This window comes from Triticum urartu, chromosome 4A, assembly GCF_056163025.1.
Source record: "Triticum urartu cultivar PI428250 chromosome 4A, HENAU_Tu73, whole genome shotgun sequence".
Classification (NCBI taxonomy): Eukaryota; Viridiplantae; Streptophyta; class Magnoliopsida; order Poales; family Poaceae; genus Triticum; species Triticum urartu.
In genome coordinates, this window is record NC_141876.1 from 204,332,436 (window position 1) to 204,343,161 (window position 10,726).

The 10,726-nt window shown below is 45.2% G+C and overlaps 1 long non-coding RNA gene across 3 annotated transcripts; it reads right to left on the minus strand.

Annotated features, from left to right (window-relative positions):
* Positions 1-320: 320 nt before the first annotated feature.
* On the minus strand, positions 321-4,166 carry LOC125551419 (uncharacterized). 3 transcript variants are annotated; one of them, XR_007302555.2, is made up of 5 exons: positions 3,662-4,166; positions 3,412-3,485; positions 3,114-3,303; positions 2,801-2,987; positions 321-1,630 (listed from the first exon to the last, which is right to left on the minus strand). It is a non-coding gene; the product is annotated as an uncharacterized LOC125551419 (long non-coding RNA). The 3 variants fall into 3 exon arrangements; XR_007302554.2 differs by having other exon boundaries at positions 3,218-3,303; positions 3,662-4,165; XR_007302553.2 differs by having other exon boundaries at positions 2,801-3,303.
* Positions 4,167-10,726: the final 6,560 nt, after the last annotated feature.

Here is a 10,726-nt window from a genome sequence, read left to right on the forward strand (position 1 = left end):
ATGCATCCAGTCCATTGGAAAAGCACTCACTTGGAAACATTTTGTATAATTAGGCATGTAGCTTAAGAAACGTAACATAAGAAGCATGTAAGCCATGCATAGGTGAATTTACCAAATGCAGAGATTTATCATAATCATGCACATATGTAACTTATATATATACACCGAGGAAAGGAATAGCTCAGTTATGTGACCGAAATTATCCATTCTGATAACACCACCGGTGCAATGCACTCCCAGATGTGATATAACATAACGAAGCATGTCAGCCATACATTGGAAAAGTGAACAAATGAAGAAAATTATCTGAATCATACACATCTCTGACATATATACATACTGAGAAAAAAAAACAGTTCAGCTATGGGATAGAAATTATTTATTTCTCATAACCCCACTGGTCTAACGCACTTTCAGTTATGTGATGATAATTAGGAATTTAGGATGGGCATTTAACTTTTCCACGAGTGTTAAAGATACTGAATAAGCAGCTGGTTTGCTTCGGGCGACCCTGTTTCCAACTACGTATGACTCTACTTAATTATCAGTTTATCACTGCATAAGATAAAATGTCACTCTGGTATTTCTAGACATCAATTCAACCCTACAGATGTAACATAGCCCCAATAATACAGTCACTAACATCTGTCATGGTAGCTTTGTAAGTCTGCACAAATCGCTCAGCTGAAATTTCTACTGGGCATAATAGGTGCACCTTTTTCGTACAATGTACAGAAATTCAGTAAAACAAAACAAATTTATTCTCAATGTATCTGTAGCTCTAGCCAAGACATCGTAACTGATGGCCTGAAAGAAAATAGAACCTGGATAAGAAATGAAGCTTTTCAGACTTAATATATGAAGCTAAGAGATTCTGTACTTCAGTTTTCATCCCCTCATAACACCTTTAGCTTATAAGCACCAAATGTAGGTTTGATTTGGCTTCTATCAACCTACACGCGGGATTTTTGTTCCAAATTTTTTAACATTTCAAAATGTGTATTTCGAAATTGTCTTTTTTACACAAGCCACAAAAAACGTCGTTTTTCACCGAAACCTTGTGCATACACATAAAATGTCCGGATATACACGCGGGATTTTTGTTCCGAATTTTTTAACATTTTGAAATGTGTATTTCGACAATGGGTGTATATGCACCTAGGAGCCAAAGGCAATTACCGCTATTAACAGGAAATACCTAGATTATGGTCAGAAACCAAAATTGTATATTTAGTATTAGTTCCAACAATAGTATATTTAGCATTAGTTCCAACCTCATACTACACGCAGACTATTGCATTACTCACTCTCCAACCAACATCTCACTGTATTTGAGAACCCACTCTCTTCTTTCAAACTGGACGTAGAGGAACATTATTGACTCATATCCACATCTAGACCATTCCTAATCAAAATCTTGAATCATCTCCTAACCAAATCCCTACAGAATGAATCTGCCATTTTAATCTGCCTACACCACTGAGAGAGAGAGAGAGTATAGCAGAAGCCAACAACAGAATCATCCAGGTCTCTGAGGCAGCAGCGACATCAACGTGGCCGGACGATGTGGTGCGTGGCTGCATGGGGGACCGAGTGCAGCCGCCTCAGAGAGCCCCTTCTCGCCGATGTCCTGTACGGGAGCAGCATTTAAAAGCACAATACACATCTGAAGTAGAAGAATTTATTCTTCTGCATTAATATGGCACGGGACTGCTCTACGATGACACAATTTTCAGAAATCTTTTCCATTATCATAATGCATCATAAAAAAGGGACTCTGTATCGACTTTACATGAACACAAAATCCCTAGCATACGTTTACCAAGATGTTAGATACTAATTCCCCTCCTGTCTGTATGAATCATTAGTATAAAAGAAATACTATGCCAATATATACACACCAACAGGTGTACCCTTGTTTTCAGAAAAAACATATTACCAATTCTTTTGGTTGCAATGAATCTAAGAAAGCAACATGTGTGCTCATTCTGAAACACCTAAAGCTCGACTCGACTACATTTGAACAATAGCATTGCTGCCTTGTCAGCTATCTGTATACTTGTGAAATTATATCAATTTCTATAAATTGTTATCGGAGTACTGGTCGTCAATGAGGAAAATATTCCATGGTTAGTACCTATCTGCACACAACATTCATGCAAATAAAGAACGCAGATTAGAGCGTTGATCACCACATTCGCTTCAAGCTAGCTACAAAATTCATATAGAATTATAGGTTGTCATACGTGTAACATCCATGGATATACAGTTGAGCCTGCAACCTAAACATTGGGTTCACAGCAGAGTAGTAATTAAGGGCAACAATAAATAGCAAAAGCATATCAGAGATGCATCAAGTACTGATGCATGTAGTATCTATAGTCCAGGGATATAAAAAGTAGTTGCTTCAGACCCATGTGTGCTAGTTAGCTTGACAAAGTTAATTTTTTTTCTTTTGGTCCCAAAACACCTATTCTTGCCTAGCGAAGGCCAATAGTTTGTTCACTTTGGGACTAAATACATACTAAATCATCACGCATAAACTGGTTGAGTTATGGATGTGCCAAATAATTACTACAACACAGTAGCTCTGAAATTATTTCACAGGGAGTGAACGGAAAAAAGAATCTGTTCAGAAGGAAAAAAGAATCATAGCCTATTCATACATGACTGTATATATAGATTCCTAGCCAAAAATTACAGCCTATACTAATACACGACTGGATATCAAGATCATCAGGATAAATAGCTTCCTTACAGAATCACGTATTAAGCATCTAGATAAATATAAAGGATATACCTTCTTTTCATCTGACAATCCCCGGTAATCAAGCACACTCATAATATCTTGAAAGGAGTTTGTTCCTGTATTTGGGAGGATCTTGTGAAATGTTTAATCTAGTTATCCTTGCATTCCTCTGTAGATAACCTGGTGCAGTACTGATTGTTCACAAATTCTGCAGTATAGAGTTGATATGCAGTACTGACTGTACAATCAAACAAAAACATTATTCACAAGAAATGGAAAGAGGGTCCAACATTGCAGATAAAAAATAGACCGGACAGAAAATCAAAAGCTTGTAGACACAAACACAAATAGTTGGTACCCTGACCTTCAGAATGGAAATGACTTAGATTTTTTTTCCCTTAGATGCAAGGATCAGATCATTAGATTACTTAGTACTGCTCACAAAAAGGTCCAAGTGCAGGTACTCACACGCCAATGGAAGTCAGACTACGTGCACGACGACACACGACCTGCTCTATTTTCTTCATGCTTTTTGCTTCATTCCCACACAATGCCTAAAACCAGAAAGTACCAGGATGGTGATTAGAACTCTGGATTTCACACGCAGATTAAGGAGTAACACACACAAAGCTTCGACACGAAGTTCAGTTAGGCTTTGTCACCTCGGACGGTCGACCTCCTCTCCGAGGAAAAGGCAGCCCCTCCTCCACGTCATCCTTTCCTCCACGTCATCCTTCTAGAAAGTGCATAAACTGGGACTTATAATTAAGAAATTGCCACACACCAGTAAGCACGCACACATCACACACGCAGCAAGCAGGGCAGGACCATGGAGAGCGCGAGCAGAGACGATGTGTCATGGTGGCGACCTGCACAACTCATGTGGAGTACAGAGAGGAGGGAGAGGCCTACCTCGGCTGGTGTCCTTCTTCCAGGGCACAGGCTGGCTCAAGAAGACGGCAGCGCAAAATCCTCCCTGGGGTCGCGCACCGGAGGTGTGGCTCGATTGGCTCGGCATGGACGTTCTCATCCCATCTCCGTGGCCGGTCTCCTCTTTCCTCAATATCTACATCCTCTCCTTCCTTCTCGCTCCTACAGGGACGGATCCATGGGGTCGCCCTCTGCCTGGAGGTTCCAGTCGCCGCCGGAGAACCTCGCCTCCGTGCCCGCACGCCTCAGATTCATCGAGATGGGTGAGATGCGGGAGGAGGGGCGTGACCAATGCAGGAGGATTGAGGAGGAGGAAGCAAGCTGGAGGCGGCTGGGACGAGTGAGGGTGTGGCGGCTGTCGATTGCTAGGGTTCGTGCGGGAGAAGGGGATTGGGGAAAGAGAGCTAGGTTGGTGGAGTGGAGGCTGTGTTGGAACCACACCGAAGCGGGCCAGCAAATGCGCGAGGCGCACGCGGCGAGTGGGGAACGGGCAGTTTCACGCAATAAAGTTTCACCCAGCCAATCGGAAGGGACCCCAAGCCCACCAGTCATGGACCTCAAAAGTCAACCGCAAGGTGAAATCAGCGGTAAGGATCCGACGGACCTGGCCGCTTAGTTGACCAGATTCAACGCGATCGAAGGGCCAAAAACATCCCAATTCAAGGGAGCTTCGTGGAGGAGGGTCGGCTAGTATCCTTATAGGTTAGAATTCGCATACTGAAAAAAAACAATAACGGGCGAATCTGCTGGCCCAACAGAGGAAAAGGCCTGGGGCTGCTCACGCAGCGGCCAGATCTGGCTGGGCCGAACGAGGAGTCCCGTGGGCGAGGCAGAGGTGAGCTGGGTCTTGGCGCTCGTCCACGCGGGCTCGGATCAAGGGCGCGGTCAACGCGAGGCAGGGACGCGGGCTTCAGGTCGTGGGGCTCGTCTCTCGTGAAAAGAAGACGTAGCAGCGGGACCGGTCAACAGGCACGACAACGCACAGGACTCCGGCGACGAGGCCTTGGCACCGATGCAGGGAAGGGAAGCGGCGGGACTCCGATGCGGCAGGGAGCTCGGCGGACGGGGTCGAGCCGGAGGAGCTCGAGGCCTCAGGTGTAGGAGCAGAGGAGGCCGAGGCGCCATGGCAGGGGAACGGTAGCAGCGGCGGGGAACTTGGCGGCATCATCAGGTTCAGGAGGCGTCACCGGGGCCTATGTCGTCGAGAGCCGAAGGAGGAGGCGAGGCATCGACGGATCTGGCCAGATGCGGGCATCGAGGCGGCGGGGAGGACCTGGAACGGGAGCTTGGCTCTCCATCACACTCGTCCCTGTGAACCCGCAAGAGGAAAAGATCTGAGAGAGAGAGAGATCCAGGGGAAAAATGAAGGGAGAAGGAGGAATGGGCGGTTCCTGCTGACTGTTGCTGCTGGCCAGGAACCTTCGATGGGGGAAGCACCGGCGAGGAGGAGGCTGAGCGCGGGAGGCTGGCACTGGGTCATTGCGGGAGCATCTGGACAGGGGCTCCAACGCTAGGGGATCAGGCGAGGTGGTAGGAGGCTTGCAGGAGGAGGTAGCAGGTGAGGTGGATGGAGTTGGATCGAGAGGAGCTCCGGTTGGCCGGGCGTGCAAATCAAGGAGGAGAGGAGTGGCGGCTGCGTGATGGAATGGTGGATGGGACAGGGGAGATCCCGAGGGGAATTTGGTGGAGCGGCGGCGGCAGGGACAAACTTCTTAGATTTCAGGGTTTGGTCTAAATGGGCTAGGGGTCTATATATATATATATATATATATATATGCAAAATGGGTGATGATTTGGATCCTCCGATCACGATCGGACGGTCCGGAATAAATGGGTTAGGGAGTCCAAATAAGAAAACGGAGATATTTTAGGGACGTTTGGGGATGATCCGGACCCATTGGTGACGACAGAGCGGGTCGGGTTCGGGACAACTTCGGACGAGCACTCGAGGGGTCGATGCACTAAGCAAGGAGGGGTTAGGTGGACTATGGAGAGTCAGTTGGGAAGAGAGGAGAGGGGAGAAATGCAGCCCGGCACGGATTTCGGACACCAAAAACGTCCGACGTTAGACCGACTATAAAGCCGCTACAGTTATCCGTTGGAGCGTCAAACGGACTCCGAATGCGATGGAATTTGGCAGGCGGTCTATCGACAACATAAAAACACCGCATGCCAAATTTCATCCCATTCCGAGGACATTCTTCGGCCACTTATAAAATAATATTTCGGACGTGTCGCAGGCGCGTGCAAGTGTGTCTGGGCTTAGAACAGACAACGGAAAGAACTGAGAGACCCAGACGGATGCAAGTTTTAAAAAACATGACAATGCAATGCACATGATGACATGGAAAGATGCACCAAGAAAGCAAATGACACGACAATGACGGCGAATAACAAGAAGACACTTGGCGCAACGGTCTCGAGGCGTTACATAGGGTTTCTCTGGTTACTCCTGCCTCCCCCTTTTTGGAATAGAAATCCTATGGTTATGTTCTCCCAATCCATGAAATCTGAGTAAGTTTCGTTAGATCCGTGTAGTGTATTGATTGTTTGAATGTTACATGTGATAAGTGATTAGTTGTTTTATCTGTGCAAATGATTTCTGCTAGTAATCCGACTAGGGTTAGTGTTCGTGCTAATAATTCCTAGCCAGGGCTTAACAATTGATTTTCAATGACACACATATGTTTGTGCCATTATTTTCTTCAAGATTGGTCTGTATATAGACGACTGTGCTTAAAAATCAAATCATAATCTCTAGATATGTATAAATAAATAGTCATAAATTCCCAATCCTACTTCACGGCATGTAATCATTGATTTGATGCCAAATTTGTTTTACTATTTGTATAGGTGTTGTCTGACTATGTGGAGAGCGAGGATGAAGATGTCCAGAGGAGGTACAACAGGCAAATCCTGAGGGAGGTTTATGCGGGAATGCATAATAGGCATATTAGGACCTGGAACGGTGGCTATGGATGCCCATTTTCCAACCAGAAGCATCATGACGCGTATCTAAGTGTGCTGGCGCATGCAAGAGGACAGACCGTTGGCTCCTTCAAGCAGAAGTATTCTCGCAGTGTGGCGCACGGCATGTACGCCGAGTAGCTGGAGAAGCTTCAAGATCGTGCCGGCCTGTGAGATGAGATGTCGGATGGATCAAACTATATATGTACGCTTGATTATGCTTAATGCGGTTAAACTATGTACTACTTATGGTTAAACTATGCTTATGTACGTGTACGCTTATTATCTATGTCTGAGTATGTTAAATATTTCACCAAATTTTTGGTAAAAATTACAATGGGGAACCAATAAACAAGGACGGAGGAAGTACGTCAATCACACACGGTTCCCAAAATTGGAACTGTGTACAATGACTTTCATTTTGCCTTCTCCGTCAATCACACACGGTTTGCTCTAGCAAAACGTCGCCCCCAAAATTCTTTGTGGGACAGAAAACCCTCAACACCCAATTCAAAAAAGAAAAAAGAAAACCCTCACCATCCCCACGTCACAAAAACCCTCACCCCGCCCGCCACCCCCTCAGCCCCTCCGGTGCATTCCCCATTCACACCTACACAAGCTCATCCGTGCCTATGCCATGGCACCGCCTATCATAGCGGTAAACACTTAGCTCACCGCCTACCGCCGCCAGGCTGCCGGCAAAGCCCACTGCATTTCGCCACTTCCGCTTGCCGCCGCCTATCGCCATCGACTTTCTCGACGCTGCTCGCGGTCGACCCAGCTCCACTCGGTTGGGGAATCTACTGTACTGAGGGTTCTTTCTCATGGACGACAAGGTAAATATTTAACGAGATATTATCTCATCTCTTATCCCAGTTCATCTGCCTCCTTTAATCACCCGGTGGAAATTGCTGTGAATTCATTTTTATTCGAGCTGATTTGAGGGTTTTCTTTTATTCATATAATGTACAGTGCGCCGACAATTCAGGACTTCGCAACCTCCGCCAGAGATTTCATCTCCCATACCAGATAACTTGAGGAGACGCACAGTATGTTCAATCTCACCCTAAATCGGTTGGCATGGCCTACTTTCCTGACCATATGCTAAATATTGTTACATTTGGATAAAAGGTGCCACATGCATCATATACGTCAAAGGGGATTTCCCCCCTCTTATTTGTATATTAGGCAAATTAATGATGTATTGTTCTTTCGATTACTCTCATATTTCCATGACATCATGTTTACCCTATCTGTTTAATTATAGATTTTGTCTTTTCAATTTCAACTGATGTACAGTTCTTTCAATTTGGGTTTGCATGTTACCATATTTTCTTTAACAATCCTACCATTTTCCGCAGAACATCCCTTGCTATGCAACATATTATGTAGTGCACAATTTTTCCCTTTACATAGATGAAGGCTCCACGGATGTCATACTGCACACAAACCATGGATTTACAATCATTGCTACCGTAAGACTTGATGAACATGGTGACTCCTATTTTGGCACTGGCTTTTGGAAAGAAATAGCAAAGTTTTATGTACTGAAAGCTGGCACTAAAATTGCACTGCACATAAAAGGGCCTGGTCATGAGATATATGCTAACTTCCCCGACAAAATCATCTGTCCAGACTTTGTTCGAAGGAAGTTTTCTTTTCAACTATCTACATGTTGACTTACCCAGCAATGTCAAATGAATTGTGTAGTATTTAAGGAACCAATTATTATTCCCTTTTCTTACTATATTCCTACCTAATAACTTCTAGTTACCAATACACTTTTCTATTGCCCTGTTTTAACTAAATATTCCCTGTACTCCCATTTCTATCACAAAGCGCAGCTGACAAGGAGACTCCGGAGGTGGAGAACGGGGCTGCCAACAAGTGGAGGCGGGGGGAGCTAGAATCGCAAGCGACTCCGGCAGGCCTAGACTTCATCAGTAGTCTCCACGTTGATATGTTGAGAGTCATCATCTCCCTCCTCCCAATCAAATATGGGGCGCGGACAACCGTCCTTTCCCGGCGGTGGCGCCCCCCTATGGAACTCCAGCCCTCTCAACCTCATCGACACCCACGAGCTCTGCCATGGCTATTGCAAAAGCTTGGATGCGTACTCCAAGATCCTCGGCAGTCACCTTAGACCAACCAAAGGCCTTAGAATGGGCAAGTTTCGTTCCAAGGGCAAGGACCGAGCCAAGCTTGACGACTGGTTCCGATCCCCCACCCTAGCTCAGCTCGAGGATCTAACTATTGATGATGGGCACATGCGGTTGCTGCCAACGTCCGCACTCCGCCTCGCACCCACGCTGCGCGTCGCCAAGTTCAGGAACTGCCATTCCCCCCCCCTTAATGACGTGCCCACTCTTATTCTACCACGACTGAAGGACCTCGAGCTCGTCGCTGTCTGCCTCTCAAACGGTGACATGGAGCGCCCGCTCCGTGTGTGTATTGCACTCGAGTACCTTCGTCTTCAGGTGATCAATGGGTTGAGTACCTTCCATGACTCTCCGGACTGTTTATGTGTGTTGCTGGTGCGGCAGGAAGACATCACAAGATGTGTACCACGGTATGATCATTGAGGACACACCTGCACTTGAGAGATTACTTGTAGTTGATCAAGAAGTTCCAACAAGAATCAATTTCATTTCTGCGCCGAAATTGACAGTGGTAAGCTACTCGTCTCATAAATACTCCGAACTTGTTATTGGATCCACACCTATTCAGGTACAATAGCCGCCTTCTACCTCTCCTTCTACAAATTAACATTATTTCTAATTTTGAAGATGTTTGTTCGTCTGTCATCCAGAAAACGATTCCGACAAGCTTGAGCCCGAAAATGCACACAGTGAAGGTCTTGGCACTAGAATCTATCGGCCCCAACCTAGAGCAAGCTGTCAGATTCCTGAGATGCTTTCCGTGCCTGGAGAAGCTATATATCGAGGTGATGTTCCTTTCCCGTTAAATGTTAACCATAAGGGAGTTCATGTTTTCTTAGGGAACTTTTCATCCACTCCAACCTATTGTGAAGAAGGCTACACTTTTCTAGAATGTAATCAAATGCCCATGTTAATCATGTCAGATCGAAGATGGCATGTTAGTGCATTTTACAAATCCTGGAAACCAAATAGGCCTGTAGTAATGTTCAAAACTGCATGTAGGCACTAACATGTTTTCTTATTTTGCGGATAAGATTAGGCCTAGTGGTCGATAATGTGATACAATATAACCATCACGTCGAATGCCTAGATCTGCATCTCTCAGAAATTACTTTGAACACCTACAGAGGGACCTTACCAGAGATTATATTAGCCAGGTTCTTTGTGCTCAGAGCAAGGGTGCTGAAGGAAATGAGGTTTGCCCTATATTTATTTCGCAAAAATGATTGGTTTGTTGAATAGCGCCGGCGCCTGCGGCAGAATGGAGTAGGCTCGAAAAATGCTGAATTTCATTTTGGAACTTCAGATGACAGAGTATCGGAAGTCATCGTGTCAACCCCATACATGACTTCTCAGTGGCTGAGCCCTTTGCAAAAATGGTGAGGTTTCGAAACCAGACTTAGAAGTGGTGATATTAGTTTGAACCTCTCTGATATCCATGCTCAGCGGATCAGCACGAGTGTTTGGAGGTAATGAGCTGAATTTCATTTCTAATATCATTTTGAACCTTGTAATCTTCGAATTTGAGCCATATAACATTGGAATTTGAACCTTGTAACATTTCGAGCTTTTGTGGTACAATCATTGAAATGGCATCATATGAGACTTGCATATTGCTAACACTATTTTGACCATAATATGCAATGGTCTTAGATTTTATTAACCATTCTCGAATCAGTTTACCTTGTCGATCTCACAACACATGATCTGTATAGCTAACTTGAGTGCGATCTTCGACATTATTGCACACAGTTGGTTTCTTCCACCGTGTGCACTATAAAGCACAGAATTACTTATCGCACTCGAGTGTCCATCATCACCCTTCTATGTAACTTTGACCTCATCACCCACGGGTAAACTTATGATCGAAGTCATTCCACACACTTCGTTTTTACAAAGCGTTTTGCCAATAGACGCCCAT